We start from the raw sequence: 22681 nt of genomic DNA, 5'->3' as shown, positions 1-22681 counted from the left end.
GAGATAAAAAGTGGGTTGATATATATGGAATGGATTATTTTCTATCATGACTCAAAAAATTTTACCTTTCTTCACGTGGAAAAGGGTCATCAAATGAAAGTCAAGACTGTTAATAGTATTATATAGTCATGGGCCATATCTATACATATACTCTCTCTATAACTATGTTATTTAAATTGTTTAAATAATGGGTTTAAAGGGCCTATGCTAGTTAGATGTGAATTTTAATATTATAAATAATAGAAAACATAAAATATATGTCATGCCATAATGATATATATAAGTTCTGTGAATAAGTTAAATAAAATTAGATTAAAATTGTATAAATTTCAATTGAAATAGCACTTATTATCTCAGGATAACTTTGAAGTTTTTCTAAGGGATTTTTTTTCTTTACTTATTTTGCTGTAGGAAAGCTAAGCCACAGTTTTTAATATTTATCCATAGAAAAGGAAACAGTTTCTGATTTAAGGTCTATATGAAAGCACTAATATATTGAAGTAAAGAGGATTCAGGTATCATCCATCCGGGCAGGTAGACATCTAGTGCATATACTCAGAGGTTTTTGTTACAGGTATCATTAGAAAGCTAATCAATAAAGAACTACATAAGATTTGAGTTATTTTAAATAAAATCCTTGACATCATCAAAGACTTTCATTTGATTTCACTTACATGTTTGCTTACAGTTAAATCCTGCCAGATTTACATCTCTTGCAATTTTATTCTCCTTTTAATTCTTGCTGAGCACTAGCCCTTGGCTTTACTTGATGTATATTAGTGAACTATCCTCCTGACCAATTTCTCATTTGCTTCTCTTTTGTTATCTGTCATCATTTTTCCACTATAATATACCATTTATCCACATACATCTTGTGACAGATTCAAGCTAAATGACTCACTTTATGAGAGATTTCTGATTTGCCTCCTACATTTTTTTTCATATTCATGCCTCCCACTTGGAACATCTACTCTCTCTCAGATCTGCCCATAATAGTTCCTCTCATTCATCAAGACAGAGCACTAAATATACCTTTTAAATATACTCAAAATACTTTTTTTGAGTAGCCCTTTCTTTTCCTCCTGGGTCTAAGTAATCTTTTCCTCCTACACATAGCCATAACACTTTGTGGCTCTTTTATGTCATTTTACCTATGACCAAGTATTTATGCTTGTGTTTTACTTCTTTAGGCCTTTCATCTCCCTGTATGGAAAAATCATAATTTATTTCCCACTGTACTTTGCACAGGATGGTTATTGGTCATTGCCTGGCATAAACAAAGGAGGAATGGAGACCATCATCTTGTGGTACCTCTAAAAAAAAAGAGAAAATATCACATATACAAACAGACTAACTACAATCTGCTGGGAGGGAGCTGTCAAAGATTGACAAAGTATTCTGCATATGATTTGGACATAATTCTATATAATTATCACCTGATAGCTGACCCATGGATCTTGTTCTTAGAAATAAAGTTTTACTCAAGGGATAAATGATAGAAAAGAATGATAATCATTCCTTTACCTCATTCTCCCCAAAATCTAAAAATCCAGCTGCATTTATAACAGAATTTTTGAATAAATCTCTCAGAAATTTTAATTTTTATGTGTATGCCAAGTCTTAATGATTTCTTATTCATAGAAATTGAAAGGAAAAATAAATCATTTTTATGCTTTATGTTGTGTCTACTGAACACTTTAAATAAAAAAGCTTATGAAAGAATGTATTTGGTATGCTCATCAATTCCACTAACTTTCTATCATCTTAAATAAGGTATTTAACAGGCTATACCACTAGGAAGGCATATAAAAATGGCAGAACTATGTATCATAACAAAAATATGAAAGAAAGCAAAAAAGACTGAAAGTGAATTTTGAATACCTACCTGTTCTCTTTTGAGTAAAAAAAGGAATAGCAGAGGTTGTAAACAACTAGAAAAATATACCATGCTCATAGGTCGGCAGAATCAACATTGTAATAATGTCTATACTACCCAAAGTGATCTACAGAGTTGATTCAATCCTGATTAAATTACCAACATCATTTTTCACAGATCTAGAAAAAACAACCCCACACTTTAAATGGAACCATAGAAGATCCTGTATAGCCAAAGCAACTTTAAGCAAAAAGAACAAAGTAGGAGGCATCAGTTTACCAGACTTCAAGATATACTAAAAGGCTATAGTAGCTATAGTAACTAAAACAGCATGGAACTGGCACAAGAACAGAACCATAGACCAATGGAACAGAACTGAGAACTCGGATATAAAACCATCCTCATATAGCCATCTAATCTTTGACAAAGCAGACAAAAACAAAAACTGGGGAAAAGAATCCTTATTTGATAAATAGTGCTGGGAAAATTGGATAGGCACAGGTAGAAGTCTGAAACACGACCTGAGCCTCTCACCTCTCACAAACATCATCTCAGGGTGGATAATAGACTTGAACCTAAGGTATGAAACTGTAAGAATTCTAGAAGAAAATGTTGGAAAAGCTCTTATGGACATTGGCCTAGGGAAAGAATTTATGAAGAAAACCCCAAAGGCAACCAAAACATCAACAAAAATAAATAAATGGGACCTGATCAAATTAAAAAGCTTCTGCACAGTCAGGGAAACCATCACAAGAGGAAACAGACAACCTACATAATGGGAGAAAATATTCACATGCTAAGTATCTGACAAAGGGCTGATAACTAGAAATTACATAGAACTCAGGAAAATTAGGAAGAAAAAAAATCAAACTACCCCATTCAAAAGTGGGCAAAGTATATGAACAGAAACTTTTCAAAAGAAGACAAATGGCCAACAAACATATGAAAAAATGCTCAGCATCTCTAATCATCAGAGAAATGCAAATCAAAACCACAGTGAGATAGACATCACTTAACTCCAGTGAGAATGGCTTTTATTATGAAGTCCCAAAACAAAAAAATGTTGGCATGGAATACTCATACATTGCTGGTGGGACTGCAAACTAGTACGATCTCTGTGGAAAGTAATATGGAGATACCTCAGAGGTAAAAGTAGAACTACCATTTGGTCCAGGAATTCCATTACTGGGCATCTACCCAAAGGAAAAAAAGACATTCTATAAAGAAAAGACATTTGCACTAGAATGTTTTTAGCAGCACAATTCACAATTGCGAAGATGTGGCAGTTGATGTGTTAAATCATCCAATCAATATAAGTGTTAATTTAGTAATATCGCTTTACCCATTTAGATATAAACAATCTTAGAAAGGATTGGTCCTTGTTTAAGCTTCCACAACTAGCAAATAGCAAAGGAAATACAGGAATTTGCCTTGATGTAACTATTTCTTTTATGCTTGTAATGATGTATACTTGACCCTTAAACAACATGGTTTGAGCAACACAGGTCCACTTATATGCAGATTTTTCCAGTAAATATATTGGAAAAATTGAGGAGATCTGTGACAATTAAACAAAAAAATTCAGATGAGCTGCGTAGCCTAGAAATATGAAAATAATTAAGATACAGTTAAGTATGGCACAAATGCACAAAATATGTGGAGATAATAGGCAACTTTACTATTTACTACAATAATACATATATAAATCTGTTATAAAAAGTTCAAATTTATCAAAACCTATGCACATAAACACATACAGATTGAAAATGCCAACATTCACAGTTGAGAGAAATGTAAACAAATGTAAAGACACAATATTAAATCATAGATACATAAAATTAAGTGTAGTACATACTGTACTACTGTAATAATTTTATAGCCACTTTCTGTTGCTATTGTGGTGAGCTCAAGTGTTGTGAGTATTCACTTAAAGCATTGCATGATACTAATTGTCTCCTCAAGAACCCTTTTCTTGGACTAGTTTTATGAATGCTTTGTCCCTGAAGTTAGGAAGAACCTTACCAGTAAGGGACTACCTTTTAAAGTTCATTTGATATTGTACAGTGCCTCTGGTCACCCAGAGCCCCATGAGTTCTATAACAAAGGCTTTGGAACAGTCTATTTGCCCCCAAATACAATGTCTCTAATTCAGGCTATAAATCAGGGAGTCATAAGGGCCTTCAAAGCTCATTAGGCATTGCATTCTATGGAAAGGATTATCAAATCTAAAGAACACAATCTCAATAGAGAGAACATCATGAAAGTCAGGAAGAATTATACCATTGAAGATGCCATTGTTGTTAAAAAAAAAAAAAAAAAAAGCCATGAAACCATCAAGCCTGAAATAATAAATTCCTGCTAGAGAAAACTGTTTCCAATGTTGTGTTAATATATGAGTTCATAGGATCTACAAAAGAGTCAATCAAGGGCAGCATGATAGAAATTGTGGAAACGAGAGGAGGATGAAGGATTTCAAGGTGTGGATCTTAGAGAAATTCAAGAGCTAATAGACACCACACCGGAGGAATTAACAGAAGATGACTTGAGGAGGATGAGTGCTTATGAACTAGTACCAGGTGATAAGAAGAAGACTTAGAAGAAGCAGTGTTAGAAAACAAATTGACATTAGACAATCTTGCAGAAGGTTCTGATTATGCAAGACTGCTTTTGACTTCCTTTATGACATGAATCCTTCTATGATGTAAGCACTGAAACTAAAACAAATGGTAGAAGGAGGATTGGTACCATATAGAAACATTTTTAGAGAAATGAAAAAGCAAAAAGTCAAAAATTACAATGTATTTCTGTAAAGTTACACTGAGTATCCCCACCTTTCCCACCTCCTCTTCTACCTCCTCCACCTCTTCCACTTCTGCCACCCCTGGAGAAACAAAACCAACCTCTCCTTGTTCTTCTTTTCCTCAGTCTATCCAACATGAAGACAACAAATAAGACCTTTACGATGATACACTTTCTCTTAGTGAATTGTAAATATATATTCCCTTCAGTTTAATTTTCTTAATGACATTTTCTTTTCTCTACATGCTTTATTCTAAGAATATGATATATAATACATGTATTAATAACATAAAAACTATGTGCTCATCAACTGTTTATGCTATCCATAAAGCTTCTTGTCAATAAGTAGGCTATTAGTTAAACTTTTGGAGAATTGAAAGTTATATGCACAAGGAGTTGGTGCCCCTAATACCCGTGTTCAGGGGTCAAGTGTAATTTTAAAATCCCATTCTTTAATCAAACATGGTGCTGAAGCCTGTTGCCCTTTTATTGCTCTCTCAATTCCCTTGAGAATAAGTATTTTTTTTTCCATCTACCATTAACTTCACACTCATTTGTCCTAAGAAGAATTCACTGGTATTACCAATTGCTTTGCTATTACCCGGACTCCACTTGGCAGCTGTTTCTAGCCCTTTGGCAGGTGCATGGTCCCCTGTGGTCTTTGTACAGGTCTTGTTGCACATTCACGTACTTTCTATTTTTGGGTGTTTGTTTTTCCACAGGGCTCTTTGTGCTTTGTTGGGTCTGTTTGGAGATAATTGAAATCACTTGGAAAAGCAGTGGCAGCAAAAAGTCTAATTCGCTCATTCATAGCTAAGAAAATTTCCGGGGAATTTATGATAATCTGTACCTTCTGACTTCTAGTCAATGCAATATGCAGAGTTTGAAAGAAATAAGCATTTTTAGGATACTCCCTGACTAGTAGCAGCTAAACAAAAGGAGAGCAGTAATTTAATTTCCATTAAAGTTAAATTTTCTATACCAAATTCATGTGTAAATTGAATGACATTCTAATAATGTTAATTACATCTTTTTGTACAAAGTGATCTTTATGTTATAAAGATTGTTCTTTAGTCATGTAAGATACATACAGGGTATGCCGGATGAAAATTATTTTGGAGTAAACATTCCCTTGCCTAGTTCAAACCCTTAAATTTGAACAAAGCTCTATGGGTTTCTATTGTTCAGCATTACAATAGGTTTTATAGCATCGCCGAAAGCATTTTTGTAGTTCAGTAATAGCAGTGGAGTCAATCTCCTCATTTGAAACATAAGACATAACTCTGAAAGAGGCAGCAGCATTATCAAAATGCCCAGGATGTGAGCAGAATATCACAAAATTGCTTCGAGAGCTTGTTTGACTCTTAGGTTTATATTCAAGTCCTCTAAGATTGCTCAAGTCCTTACATTGCTCTAAGCTACTGCCAAGGAGTTTTATATGAATACAAAACCACTAAATGGAGCAAGATATTACAGTGAGAAAGCCACCTTGAATGCTGTTACAGAAGACCTGAATATTACTCTTGGTGTGTTTGAGGGGCAAGGTAAAGTCATTGATTTTGAAAGCAATTCACTTTGAGGTTCCTGATTAGCAAAATATTTTAATAAATGAAGATTCTTTTATAAAACATTCTAGCTTAAAGTCCTTCTGCAATAAAAATGAAAGTAATTCATTCTGCTCCATATAAATTCATACATTCATTCATTTATTTATATCACATATTCTAGGCAGTATTCTAGGAACTGGGGATATAGTGGTGAACAACACAGAGAAGATAACTAATCCTATAAAATTTACTTTCTAGCAAGAGACTTACAAGCAGTCTCTAAGAACTTCTTAATACCAGAATAAGGTACATTAGTTTATTTCTGAAGTCATAAGGGAAAAATATATTTGTGGAAAATTAAAATAAGGCACAGAACAATTAGATATTATAAAGAAAAAATTGTTTATTGAGATGGGGGTTAAAATCAGCATATACCAGAGAAGTCCTGTGTAAGATATTGAAAAATTATCTTATCTTGACTGGTTACTTAACTCCAAGAACAACTTGTGTCATAAAATATGTTGTTATGGGAGATGGCTGCCTGTTAACACAAATACTTTGATCATTACTGGTAAAAGCCAAGGGAAACTATGAAAAAATAAAATAAAAGTTGTATGGGCCATAAAAAGGTTGATTTTTTTTTCTAATTTGAAATCACCACTTATTTGAAAATACAGTGAGTTTTAATATTTTTATATCAATATTTTTATTAATCTTTCTCTTTGTGAAGAATAATGTGTGTCTTTTTTTGCATCTATATAAACACATAATTACAATTCTGGCAAAATAATCATTTGAAATAACTTTTTATCAGCTGGTAGATGTGTGATGTTTGACAAAAACGTGAAATAAATATCTGCTAAGAATTTAAAGAATTCAGCATAAGGCTTTTTGATGCAGTGTCAAGAAAACTTTATATTGTTTTCTCTACTTTAAAAAAATAATGTCGATATTACAAGATCAACATTATTTCTTGTCTTTGGATCAACTAGAGTTTCTTTTAAGTTGAAACTTTTACTGAGCAATAAGATACACAACTTTGGGTGAGAAATATGCTAAAATACCCATTGCTGCCAAGAAATATTATTTTGTATTTGTTCTTTTCAAATTGACAATTCATCATTCAAATTGTAATTTGTAGCTTTTTTTTGCCCTCTTTTTAACCGATAATAACTTTTTATCTCCCATATATTCTATCAAAAAATAATGCCTTTTACACATAGTTACTCAGTCCATTTTGCTACTATCTGTGTCTTATGTGAGAGAACTGTCCAGGTTTAAGCCTTATCACAATTATGTGAGAATTGATATTCATACAATTAATACTTTCACTCAGTTGTCCCCACCCACTGAAATCTCCCTAAATATATCTGATATTTAGGTGGTATTTTTTTACATACTCTGATTCTAAAAGTATCAAAGTTCTTTTAACAAGAAAGAGTGGGAAGGATTTTGTGATAAATATAATGTATTGAGAGTTTATTGCTAAGTTAAATAAGGGCTCAAAAATTGCAAACCTTTGCCTTACTTTACTATCCTTTGTGACTTAAATAGATTTTCATGAATTTTAAATTTGATTTACATATTGTCAACCAAAAAGAGGCAAAAATCCAGACTGCAAAGCAGTAAGACAAGGCATTTATTGGGGTATTAAGAACTGGAACTTGGGAGACACAGATTTTGCTACAAGTCAAATTGTATTCTGAAGAGAGGGAGAGGGGTAGGAGTTTTTAAAAGGAAGTTAAGGGTGATGACACAAGTTGTTTTGAGAGAATTATTGTTAGTGGAGGTGGCTAGCTTGGTACATGAGTCTATAGTTTATTGGTTGTTGCTGTTCTGGATTGCAGCACTGGTGAAATTCAACTGTTTTCCAGGAATGTTGTGGTACTTGCAGTTTGGACCAGTTCAAAGGTTTAAAGGAAGTTACTGTTTTTTGTGTTTGTGTTTGTGTTTTTATTTTTACTATTTTATTTTTTGTCAGGGTTGTGAGTTATGCAGGACGACCTTCTTAGAATGGCTTTCTGACTTCATTTTAGAGCTCTGAACTATAGTGACACTGATTTGTGTATGATATTTCCCATTAGTAAAAAAACATTATGGAAAAGTGGCTCAAGAATTAGTGGCAATTAGTTGTATAGCCATAGAACTATTGCAGTCCATTTGTTCAGTGAGTATTTAGACGGTTAAGGCAATATATAATCTAAGCACTAAGAACACAGAGATCAATAAGATATAACTCTTAATTTCCAAGAACACAGAGGCTAGCATGTAATACAAATTAATTAAAATATTATGTAAAGATTGCTACTAATATATGAAGGATGTAAGGGTATGATATTTTCCCCCATGCTTCAGTTGGAGACTATGGCATGTAATTTGGACATTGAAGACAAGCTTCAGTTTATGGTGAAGAGAGAAAAATATGACCAACCTAGGCATCAGGAGTGACATTTACAGAGGCACTGATGTAGAATATAGAATCTTAAGTGTTTGTTGAGTAATTGAACCTGATTTTTGGATGGGTGATTTAGAGAGATTGATATTGCTGAATAGTCTTCATACAAATGTTGAAGGACTTTGTATACCATGTTAACTTATTTGGATTTTGGAAATAAAATGTGGTCTTGATAGATGTGGAGAAAAAATTGGGACATTTAACAACAAAGTGCAATGTAGATTGATATTGTCAAAATAAAACCTGTAATACATTTGTCATTCAGTCTTCAGAATTAAAATATAAATGTACTTACATGTTTGAAAATAATACTAACCATCCTAGCCAAAATAGTAAACTTTACATTTGTTTGTTAAGTGAAATTAAATATATAGATTTTTGTGTTTTCCAATTTGGATTTTAACTATCAGAGAAGTAACACATGGCAGCTCATTTATCAATTAGAAAAAAAAAATTGGGATTTTCCAGGAATTTTTTAAAAAAGTAAAATTTCCTCTTCTCAAGTAAAAAAGAAAGATACAAAAATAAATAGAAGGAGCAAAACATACCCTAACACTTCCCTAACATTCCAGGTGAGAGGCACAATCTACAATATAAACTTTCAAAGTTATTGTGCATAGATAGAATATTTTATTGTGAACCCTTTGCTCTCCCTCATTTCCATATACACAAAAAATAAAGAAAAACGTGTGAACTTTCCAGGTTCTTGAATTGTTAGCAAATAAATTTTTGTTCATTATAAATTCCCCAGCCTTAGGTATTCTGTTATAGCAACACAAAATGGACTAAGACACAGTTCATCAGTCTATCAGGAAAAAGAAAATAAAGACCAAAATGAAACACCATCTCACACTCACCAGAATGGCTCAAATAAAAAGACTGACAACACCAACTATTGGCATGAATACAGAATGACCGGAGCTTTCACATTGCTGATGTGAGTGTAAAATTACACAACTACATTGGAGAAAAGGAAGGCAGTTACTTTTAAAGTTATATATACATCTAACTATACTCTAAGTATAGTTCTTCTAAATTAAAAAAAAATGTCTATCACAAAACGTATACAGCATATTAAGATGCTTACAGTAGCTTTATTTATGTATTAGTCTGCTAGGCCTGCCATAAAAAAATAACACAACCTGGATGACTTAAACAACAGAAATTTATTTTCTTCACAATTCTGGAGGCTGGAAGGCCAAGATCAGGGTGTTGGCATGTTTGATTTCTTCTGAGACTTCCCTCCCTGGTTTGCAGATCGTTGCCTTCTTGCTGTTTCATCACATCCACCCATGGTGTCTCTTTCATCAACTTTTTTTTATGAGCACACAAGTCAGATTGGGTCAGAGCCCACCACAGTCTTCATTTTAATTTTTAAAATGGCTTTCTTTTTACTTAATCACATCTTCAAAGGCCCTATCTTCAAATAAAGTCACATTCTGATCTACTAGGAGTTAGGGTTAAATTTGGGGGAGGGGGGCACAAAATTTAGCCATAGCAATTTATGATAGTTCAAAACTGGAACAAAATAAATGTTCTTCAACAGGAGAATGGACATATTTAGGTATATTTATATAGCGCAATGTTACTCAACAATTAAAAGAAACAAGCTATGGAGATATATATATATATAATATATATAAAATAACAACATAGATAAATCTCAAAAAATATGTAAACTAAACAGAAATGCATGTTGCATGCTTCCATTTTTGAATGAATGATACTAATCTTTGACATTTGAAGTTAAAATGTGGTTGCTTCTGCAGGTTTGGTAACTTGGCTGGAAAAGGGTATGAGAGAAATATCTATATGTTCTTTTGAGTTGCAGTACATGGATGCATAAAATTTTCAAAACTCATTGAAGTGAGAAATTAGGTTATTGTTATTTCATTGAATATAAATTATATTCAATAACATTTTATTACTAAAAATTCAAAAAAGGCAAATTTTAGATCAAACATTCCTGTAGTAATAAATGTTAACATATTTAAAAGGGTTGAACTCAAGTCTCTTAAAAACAAAGGACATTCAGATAGGTTTAGAAACAAAATATTAACATAATTGATATGGCTTTAAAATAAATTGACTCAAATCTTTCAAGTAAAAAATACAAACACATAGTTAATGCAAACAAGAGATAAAGATGAAGATGAAAAATATTTTTTTATTGTATCTTGTTTTATCATGTGTTTTTTATACTGAAAACAACTATAGTGGAGGTTATAAAGGGAATAACGCATTGTTTAAAAGCAGAAGTTAATGAACTGGTAAGAAAAAAACACTAGAATTAAGAAATAATTATAAAGTGATAGATTAAACATTTAAGCAAGAAAATAGAAATATTCAATGATAAAGGAGGAGATTAATTTGCCTTTTGAGACATAATTTCACACAAAGGAAGACAAATGTGTTTGAAAACAAATGAAATGGAAATTTTTTAGGAATATGCAAGTTATTAAATTGATTAACAAAGAGTTATAAAACCCTAAATAGATGAATTATCATTAAAGACAAATAAAGAATGTGATGAAGAATGTTCTTCTTCAAAATGTCATACCCACATGATTTCTCAAGTGAACTATTTCAAATTAATTGAAAAAATAATTCCGGTGTAATTTACTGCAGAAAGAAAATGAAAGATCCCAAATTCCCCTTACAAAGTCAACATAATTATTATAAGAAAACTCTATCAGAAACAAACCATATGTACACCTCCTCAGATTCCGAACTGCACTGCTTTAATAGTGTTTTCAACATTCTTGGTTGGGCCGGAATACGAGCTGGAGCCCACAGTCTGCAGACTGGCAGGTGCCACTCTCTGAGCCTATTTACGTGACTGTCCTTCTTGAGCTGTTCTATGAAATACTACAATTTGAGAGAAGTAGGTTCCTATGGGATGAATTCTGGCCAATGAAAAATGAGGGAGGTTTAACACAAATGGATCCTCTCACCATTTTCCCTCTGTGAACTGCTGAGAAAGGAAGTTTCTTTTGCATAGTGCCACAGATTGAATTGTGTCTGTTAAAATATGGGGAAGTCCTAACATACCTCAATATCTCAGAATGTGACTTTTTGGAGTTAGGGTCTTTAAAGAGGTGATCAGGTTAAAATGGGCTTGTTAAGGTAATGCAATCTGATTGTTTTCCTTATAAAAGAGGAAATTTGAATACAGAAAGGGACACTAGTGATACACACAGAAGAAAGACCATGTGAAGACACAGCAAGAATGTGAACATCTACAAACCAAGGAGAAAAGCTTCAGAAGAAAGCAAACCTGCCAGTATCTTGATCTTGGACTTATATTTTCTAGAACTGTGAGAAAATATATTTCTGTTTTTCAAGCCAACCACTTCCTGGTATTTTGTTATGATAACCCCAACAAAGGGATTCACATGGAAAGATAACACACTTTCTGAGCTACTTGTCTTGTTTCTTCCTGGCTTGGCATCAAGTAATGGCCAAGAATAACCCATCATCATGTCACTTTCCTCTTCCCTTCCCTTGTTTATCCTTGTTTCCTTACACTTACTGGACTTGTATATCCCGAGTAATGTATCAGCACTTTAATCCTTGCTTCACACTCTTTTCTAGAGATTCTGGGCTAATATAACAACCTGGCAAATGTAAGTTTTAAAAACACCACTAAGACCAAGATCAAATATGAATAGTGATATAAATATCAAAAATAATACCAATAAATAGAATCCCTGAACATTAAAATATTAAACAAATAAAATATAACTTAACATTAAATAATTTATTTAAAACCATCAAATATTTATATGGAGAAAAATTAAATAATTCATCCTGGATCTCAGATCAAAGCTGAAATACACCATGAATATAATACATACATACACATAAATACATATACACATGGAAGCAAAGGCCTTTATCTTGTATAATAGTGAAGTACTTAAAATATCTCTATCATAATCAACAAGGTAAAGAAGGAGTCATAAGAGGAGGAGGAAAAGAAAAATGATATGTTATGGAAATGATATTGTTTACATTGCTCTGGAAGACATCACCAGTTAATTTGAAACAACCTCTCCATTATAAATACTAAAAAGCAAAAGGCAAAGTTATCACTATTTCCTAAATATTTAATTTTCTCATTTGGAAGACCCAAGATACTCAACTGAAAAGTGTTAAATATAAGGTATTTTGACAACTTTGCAGGTAGCAATAGTAAGGCAGAGGCAATTTTATATATATACAATAACAACTTAGAAAATATAATGGAAGGAAATAAGCACAGAATGAGAGCAATAGCAAAAAAATAAATAAATAAATAAAATATTGCTGAGTAATATTCCATGGTATACATATACCACAGCTTACTAATCCAATCATGTATTGATGGGCATTTGGGTTGTTTCCACATCTTTGCTATTGTGAATTGTGCTGCTATAAATATTCGGGTACATGTGTCTTTGTTAAAGAATGACCTTTTTTCCTTTGGGTATATGCCCAGTAATGGGATTGCTGGGTCAAATGGCAGGTCTACTTGAATCTGTTTAAGATACCTCCATAATGCTTTCCACAGGGGTTGCACAGTTTGCAGTCCCACCAGCAGTGTATTAGTGTTCCTGTCTCTCCACACCCATGCCAACATGTGTTGTTTTGGGTTTTTTTGATAAAGGCCATTCTCATTGGAGTTAAGTGATATCGCATTGGTATATGTATACCATGGAATATTACTCAGCTATAAGGAATGATGAAGATACGACATCTCTATGGTTCTCCTGGAGAGAGTTGGAACCCATTATATTAAGTGAAGTATCCCAAGAATGGAAAAACAAGCATCACATGTACTCACCAGAAAATTGGTTTCCCTGATCATCACCTAAATACAAATCTGGGAACGACACCAATTGGATATCAGACTGAGGTGGGGGCTGGGGGAGGGGATGGGGGTATGCCTACACAATGAGTGCATTGCGCACCGTTTGGGGAGTGGTAACACTTGAAGGTGCTGACTCGGGAAGGGGGGGGTGGGGAAGGGAGGGATATATACCTCATGATGGGTGCAATGTGCACGACCTGGGGAACAGACACGCCTGGAGCTCTGACTTGGGGGGAAAGGCGGTACAGGAGCAACATATGTAACCTGCAATTCTGTGTCCCCCATAACAAGATAAAATAAATAAATAAATAAAATGCTTCATTTAAAAAAAAAATAAAATAAAATATTGCATAGAAAACAACATTCTTTTTTTTTTAAACCATACACAATATTTCTGATACCAAATATTTGGTTGTCTTTCTCATACCAACTGATTCTCTGATACCAGCTAGGTTTACTACAATTCAATTATGACACTAACTACCTGAAGTTAGTGCAGTACTCATAGGTTAAGGGCTCAGTCCCCCAAGACTACACCTTACTTCAATGTCAATTGCAAGTAGTAGGTTTCCAGGTTACTCTGCTAACTTGGCTATAAACTGGGGATTCCCAAGACCTCCTTCTCAGGTTGAAATATTTGCAATGACAGTTCACAGAACTCAGGGAAATCCTTACTTGCATTTACTAGTTTATTATAAAGGGTATGGTCAAGGATACAGATGACCAGCTAGATAAAGATGTATATAGGTAAGGTCCAGAAGCACAGCACCTTCTGTTTACATGAAGTTGAGGTACACTACCCTCCTAGCAGGTGGATGTGTTCACCTGCCTAGAAGTTGTCTGAGCATCATCTATTAAGGGATTTTTGAATGGAGACTTTATCACATAGGCATGATTGATTACTAACTCGGTCTCCAGCCCTTCTCCCTTTCCTGCAAGATGGAGTTTGGGTGGGGTGGAAAGTTCCAAGCTTCTAATCATGGCTTGGTCTTTCTGGTATCAGTCACCATCCTAAAGCTGTCAAGGAGTCCATTAAGAGTTGCCTCATTACGGAAAAAAAAACAAAAAGGCTCCTATCACCCAGGAAATTCCAAGCGATTTAGGAGCTCTGTGTCGGAAATCAGGGTCAAAGACCACATATTCTAACAAAAGATGTTCCTAGCATCCCTAACACTCAGGAAATTATAAAGGTTTTAGCAACTCTGTTTCAGGAACTGAGGTGCAGAGACCAAATGTATAAATCCTATAATGTCACAAATATCTAGAAATAAATTCATGGAACTTATCTAAGGAAAATATTAAATGTCTATGAAGGGACATATAAGAAGACAAATAATTACAAAGGTATTCTATGTTATTGGACTAATTAAAAATATTATTTTCAACAAATACAAAACTGTAGGAAAAAACATAGTCCTTAGAAAATGACCAAGTGATCAGTAGTTTAGAAGTAGAATTCCAAAAAAGTGACATGATATTTAATATATACTAAAGTATTCATTATAATCAGTGGAGAAAATGCAAATTATTAAATAAATTATATTGGCAAAAATTAGGTAGCTATTTAACAAATAAAATAGTACCTTCACCATTTTCCTTATAATAAAATAAATTTCAAATGGATCAACTATCTATATATACAAATACATTTTTATGAGTGCCAATAAGTGGATGAAATTGTAATCTTCCAGAGAGAAAGGACCTTCAAGGCATAACAAAATTCAGAATCATAAAAAATATACATTTTACTATATAAAAATTGAAACTTTATGTTCAGCAAAATATGGTAAAAAGTTTCAAGGGGTAATTTATAGAACAGGGAAATATTTGTCACAATAGGACCTAAAAGGACTGATTTTCCTATAATACTGTGCATATATCTCTTTTGACACAATATGAAAAGTAGATGAACAAATGATACTGAAGACAGGTCTGTGTATAATTAATTCAAATGTCAAAGAAACATGTAGGAAGTTGTTCATTCTCCTCACTGCTTAAGGAACAGTTTTGCGGATCTGCCATTGTGACAAACTCAGCAGATGAGCAGTGGATTGAAGAAAAATGTCAGGAGAGAAAGGAGGCAGCAGGGAAGTATCCTCCTTCCCACTCTTTGGCATGACGTTTATGCTGTGCATGCATCCGTGTGGATGAAATTGATAGTACAGAATGTAGCTAGGCTTGAAGTACAGTATTTTCTGGTGTCTCAAGAAAAATGGCTCCCTGCCAAGCAAGTGTATCTCAGCAAGAACAGTTTAAAAGATGCACCTAAGTTGGCAGGAGCTAAAAGAAGTCAGGTTGAAGCTTGATAACGTATATAACACACATCAGCGGACAATGCAGTAGGAATAACTAGCAGTACCTGTCCACCTCCAAAGAGTAAAACAAAGAAAAACAACCCCCACCCCTGAGCCCCAAGATGCCTACCATATAGACACATCAAGGGTGTGTCAGTATTAATAGAAGGTAGCAGCAATTGAAAGAGAAATGCAGTTGCTTCCAAGAAGAGAGCATATGTCCTACTTCCCTTAGTCTTAGAAAAATTAGAAACAGATGAGTGAGGGGAGTAGGAAAAGAAAATAACAATCTGCAGACCATATCTTCTTCCCCAGTGCAGATCCCAATCAAGGGTTATATCTGAAGCAAGGTTAGGGAAGAGAATTGTTTAGAGTTGATTTTGATCTTCTCTAATGATCAAAAGTGACTGAAAATCTATTGGCTTTGTCCAATATGTCATTAAGGGAAGGAAAAGGAGTTGTCTTATATTTCCTCTCCCTAGAGTTGCTCTTGCAATATCTTCTACCCTCTCATTCCATCTCCACATAATTAATATAATTTTGGAGTTAGGTTTTGAATCAGTTTGGTGGTGCTATGAACTGAATGTGTCCTTCCAAAATTCATACTTTAAAATCCTAATCCCCAATGTGATGATGTGATGGTATTTGGAAATGGGGCCTTTGGAAGGTAATTAGGTCATGAGGGTGAAGGCTTCATGGTGGGATTTGTGCCCTTATAAGAAAAGAAAGGAAGAGTGTGTGCTCACTTGCATGCCCCATCACCACGGGAGGACTTAACAAGAAGATAGTCATCTGAAAACCAGAATTCTACTAAGCTAGCACCCTGATCATGGAATTCCCAGCTTTCAGAACTATGAGAAACAAATTTTTGTTTTTAAGCCATCCAGTCTATGATATTTTGCTACAGTAGCTGAGCAGACTAAGACAGGTGTCATGTGGCCTGAAGTACGCCTGTCAGACTCTCTCGGGAGTTCTGCGGGGACAGATGCAAATGGAAGACAACACAAACATTTAACAGCAGTCACCACACAGACATCTATAAGTTTTTCCCACTTAGAGCCCCTTAAATGTGATAGAAGTCTAAATGACTAAGACATCAGCTCTAGATATTACTTTGTTGGGAATATCTTCTGCCAGAGATACGGGGATTAGAAAATGATTATTAAACTAAGATTTGGTGAAAGTCAGTGTAATTTACATCCCACTTAATTAAGTGGAAGCCATACACAGTGAAGAAGGAACTCATTCAGATGCCACATCAGCTGGCAATGTGCCCATGTTAGAGTTGGAGACTAGGAGACAAGGCTGAGACTGGATACAGGGGCTTTCAAAGTGGATGCAGGTGTGAAAAGCTAACTAGGCTACTACTAGGCTAGGAGTCAGATGCAGGGGCTTGCAGAGTGGGTGCAGGTGTTGAAGCAAAAAACTCTTGGACAGAAGCTAACTAGGGGGCGTTGATAACCACAGGCAAGAATAGGCTCTAACTGCCTTGTCAGCTATCTAGGTCACCATACATGAAATTTGGCTAATTACAATATCATTTTCACTGTAGTTTTAAAATTTCTCCATCCATGAAATCACAATGATAGTTCTGAAACAACTATATAAAATACAAAAATGAGACGGAACAAAATTCTTGGAATTACTACCCGAATTCTTAATAAGAGCCAACCCCTAGCTTTGAGTATTTCACCTCTCAATTAGTAAAACTTCATAAGATTGAAAATCCCTTTCTTTCAGGGCAGCTGCTCTTTCTGAGTCTGCCCATTCTCTCTTTCCTGAGAATGTACTTTCACTTTCAACCTTTCAATAAAAAAATGCTTGCTTGGCTTACATGATGTGTCCTGAAATTCTTTTCTTCCAACAATCATCAAGAACCTGAAAATACCTCCAATCGGAGGCCATTAACACCTACAGATGGTGAAACTCAGGTGGTTGGGGAAAATTTGCTCTATCCTTCTTTGATAGCACGTAAATAATGAGGAAACTACAGAAGACTTTTCTTAAAGACAATAAAATATTAATTAATCAAGAGAAAAATTAACTATATAGAGGAAATTGTGTGATTATATTAGACACTACTACTGCATATTTTTCTTTTTTGTCTTAACCTATATGAAGAGTAATTGTATAAACTACCATCATATACAGTATTATTGGAACTATAACATATATAAATGTAATATATATGCGTCAATAACAGCACAAAGAAGTGAATTTAAGCCAAGCTTTAATGGGCTAAGGAAATAATGGCAGATGAAAAAGTAATGATTATAATGATGTATTGGTGAGTTTTTAATATTAACAAACATGATGTATATAACAAAAATACCAAAAAAGTGGCATTAATTTAGAAATAAACCAAAAAACTGGAACAATAATCTCTGAGACTTGGAAACCTTAAGGACATTAAGGCAACATACACTCATTATTATGCCTACTGCATCTCTCTATCCTGGAGAAGCTGTGACTCTCTGGTAACCATTATTCAAAATCACCCTCGCTGGGAGTTCAGAAACAGGCAGAGTGTGGAGAGAATGTAGAATCAGAAGAATGCCATTTTGAGAATATTTGGAATGTGCATTGTTTCAAGCTGAATTAATCAGGAATGGTATATCCATGGAACATGCATTCAAGTTTCTCACTGAAGGGGTTGGCCATTCTGGTATTTCATCAACTAATTTAATGTTAAGTTACACTACATAGCACATAAAAGGGTGATGATTCTTAGCATAATATAGATAAAAGAATGGGCAGAATTAGTGATGTCTGGACTGAAACACTGAGTAAAGATGTGTACAGCACATCTAATTGCTCCCTGTGTTGTTTTCAAGGATGAGGACATTCTGTGATCCTTGGCAAAGAATAACTGTTCTCTTTACATCAGAAATACTGAAGAGAAATTTTCACTTGCTTATTTTATTGGCATTGAAAGAAACTCAGTATGGCCAAGTTCACAGGCCCCTGGGGTGGTAACAGGTATCAAACTAGGCCAACATGACTCTCGGAAATGGACATTTAAATATTGAGTTGAACCATAGAAAGAGAAAGACATTGGAGGAGAGGAATTGGACGAGGTTGTCCCAGAAAAGACCATGAGATCATGTCCCAGATAACAAATTCTTATTCTTTTCTAATCCCGGTAATTCTGATTTTCCTTTGATTATATGGGCTAATAAATTCCTTTTGCTAAACTTTAACAGAGTCAGTTCTTTTTGCTTTCTTCTAGAAAGTACTTTAATAAACAAATTTAAATATAATCATCATATTTTATGTAATTGCTGTGCTTTTTTTCCCAGTACAATTCAATAAGAAAAAGAAACTTTTAAACCCATACTGATAAATATGTAATATCTGCCTTTCTGTCACCATAACAATTAACACTTCATCAGTTAGTCAAACTATATGCAGTGTTTGCCTGAATTAGCTTTGTCCTTGAATTATACAGTAGTTTTGAGTGGTAGTGCACCATTTACCCTCTGCATAGAAGTTTCAATGATAAAAGAGAAAAATGCTTGAATTATTTAGACACATAAGTGGTATTTTAATTGCTCTTGGGTAGTCTCTTCAACAAATGAATTCTTATAATTTAGTATCTTGGAAAAACTGACAGAGCTTACATTTATCTTAGTTTGAGTCAAACCCCAAATCCAGTATAAACATATGATAACAACAAAATTGATGTGTCAGAAAAGTGTAACATGGCTGTAAGTACTCACGAAGAAGACTGTGATGAGTTACCTGAGTGTAAAATAATGTTCAATCACAAAAACAGTGATTCAAATTTTCATGTCCAAATAATTGGTATATATGTGAATACTTACTTGATCATCTATTTATGAAGTAGCATATTCAAGGAAGTCAGTAAAGTATTACGAGTTTTAACATTAAATGATGACAAACTTGTGTTATAATTTTACACAATTCTGGGTAAAACTGAAGGGAATTGAGTTATGTAGATTTTAGTCCTATCTTTGGCACTGCCTGTTTGAGAAACATGTGTCAAGAATATTATTTTATTCTCAGATCATTTATTTATAAAGTGGTGAGATTAATACTTTTTTGTTTATTTTACATTTTGTAATTCTATACAAAATTGTTTTAAAAAAGAAATAATGGAAAAGCACTTCTGAAAAGGTGGACTAAGTACCGCAAAAATTATCTCCCCATATAAGCAATGAGAACACTGACAAAATTTATCCAAATCAACTTTTTCAAAACTCTGAAATTTAACTAAAGACTTGTAAAAATTAAGGAAGCATTTTTTCAAGAAAAATAGCCAAATCTCAATAAGAGCAATACATTTTAGGGAGCTTTGACCAATAAAACCCAAAGAAAGCAGAAGAAAGAAAATAATAAAAATCAGATGGAAATAAAATAGAGAATAGTGAAATACTAGAGGAAAACAAATTAAAAGAAAACTTGTTTCTTTGTAAAGATTAATAAAATTAGCAAGCCTAAAGATTATGCTACACTGACAAAGAAAAGGAAAGAGAAGACTGAAATTACTAAAATCAGAAATAAAGGAGGAGACATCATTACTTACTTCACAGAAATAAAAAGGATTATAAGGTAATGCCATGAATATCTGTATTCCAACAAGAGTTAACTAAGAGGAAGTTGGCAAATTAAAAAAAAAAAAAAGAAACACTATTAAATGAGTTTCAAAAAAAATTAAAAAATATATGAACAGGTCTATAATAAGTAAATTTACTGAATTGGCAATCAAAAATTATTCTGCAAAGAAAATTCCAGGTATAGAATGCTTCACTGGTGAATTCTACCAAATATTTAAAGAAGAATTAACATAAATGTACTCAAACTTTTCTAAAAAACAGAAGAGGGGAGAATACTGTCCACTGCATTCAGAGTTCACTATTACTCTGATAACAAAAGCAAACATTATAAAAACAAATCCATACCCCTTATGAATATAGATACAAGAATCTAGCCTTTCAAAAAATATTAATCATTACAACTTAGTAATACTTATTCTAAGAATGCAAAGTTAACAAATAAAGAAAATCAATAAAATATGCTCTACTGATAGAATAAAGGACAGAATACCATAGATTATCTTACTAGTGAAGACAAAAAATTACAAATGTCAATAACTTTTCATGATAAAGACATTCAACAAAATATGAAGAACTGTTAACTTCATCAATTGTTTTAGTGGCAATTTGCAAAAATTTATATCTAACATGCTATGTAATGATAAAGCAATGATTGTTTTCTCCTTAAAATCAGAAAGATGAAGGTGTCTGCTCTCACTGCTTCTATTCAACACAGTACTGGAGATTCTAGGAAGGCAATCAGGCAAGAAAAATAAATAAAGGGCATCCATTTGGAGAGTGAAGAATAAACCTATTTCTATAGTTTTTAAACTTAAAAATTAATAAATATGTTATCATGATTGCAAGATACAAAAATCCATTTGTATACTATTAATGAACATCTTGAAAATGAATTTAGGAAAATGATTCCATTTTTAATGGCGTCATAAAGTACAAAATAGGGATAAATTTAATAAAAGAATTGTCAGACTTGTATACTGACAACTGAGAAGAATCATCAGAAATATTAAAGATGCAAATAATAGAAAGACATTCTATGTTCATAGGTAGGAAAACATTATTAACTTGGCCATACTTCCCACATTTATCTACAGATTTTATGCAAACCATGTCAAAATCCTAACTCCTTATTTGTGGGAAATGGCTAAGCTGAACCTAAAATTCAAATGGAAATGAAATGGACTCAGAATAACCAAAATAATATTAAAAAAGAAGAACAAGTTTAGAGGACTCACACTTTTTGATTTCAAATTCTATTACAAAGCCAAACTAATGAAGATGTTATGGTATCGGCATAGGAATAAACATAGAAGGCAAAGAAATAAAATTGAAAGTTCAGAAATCAATCTTGACATTTATAGTAAATTGATTTTGAACAGGGAGGCAAGGAAATTCAATGGAAAAATAATCATTTCATCAGCAAATGGTGGTAGAAAAACCGTATATCTAGATGCCAAAGAATATATTTTGAGCCCTTCCTCACAACATACACAAAAACTAACTTAAAATGATTTTTTTCCCTAATTGCATAGCTGATACTATAAAATTCTTATAAAAAATTATGGGAGTAAAATGTCTTGTCTGGATTTGGCATGAATTCTTAGATATGACACCTAAAGTACAACCAGCAAAAGAAAAAGAGAAATTTGACTTCATCAAAATTATAACCTCTTTAGCTTTGAAAGACACTATCAAGAAAGATAAAATTCAAATGAAAAATTGTAGAAAATATTTTCAAATAATATTTCTATTGAGAGACTTGTATGGAGAATATACAGCTACATAAATACTTGTATGCAGAATGTACAAATATATACAACTCAACAATAACAAAATCAAAAATATGCTAAAGATGTTAGTACACATTTTCTAAAGAAATTATACTAATTATCAAAAAGCATATGAAAATACAGTCCTTAGGAAAATTTAGACAAAAACACAAGATATCACTTCACATCCACTGGGATGGCCAAAGTAAAGAAATATAGGTGATTAAAATGTTTGGCAATAATGTGGAAGAACCAAATTGTACATTGCTTGTGAGATTGTAAATGGTGCAACTACTTTGGAAAACAGTCTGTAAGCTCCTAAAATGCTTAAATATAGAGTTACCACAACATGATTCAGCAATTCTACTCTTAGATGTATACACAAGAGAATTGAAAACATCTGTCCAAAATTTGTAATTTATAGCAGCATTATTCATACTAGCTATGAAAATAGAAAAAAATCAAATGCCCATCAACTGAGGAATGAATTAAACAGTGTCATGTATCTATAC

The sequence above is a fragment of the Eulemur rufifrons genome, chromosome 5 (genome assembly GCF_041146395.1).
Source record: "Eulemur rufifrons isolate Redbay chromosome 5, OSU_ERuf_1, whole genome shotgun sequence".
NCBI classification, from domain to species: Eukaryota; Metazoa; Chordata; class Mammalia; order Primates; family Lemuridae; genus Eulemur; species Eulemur rufifrons.
This window is presented reverse-complemented; position numbering follows the sequence as displayed.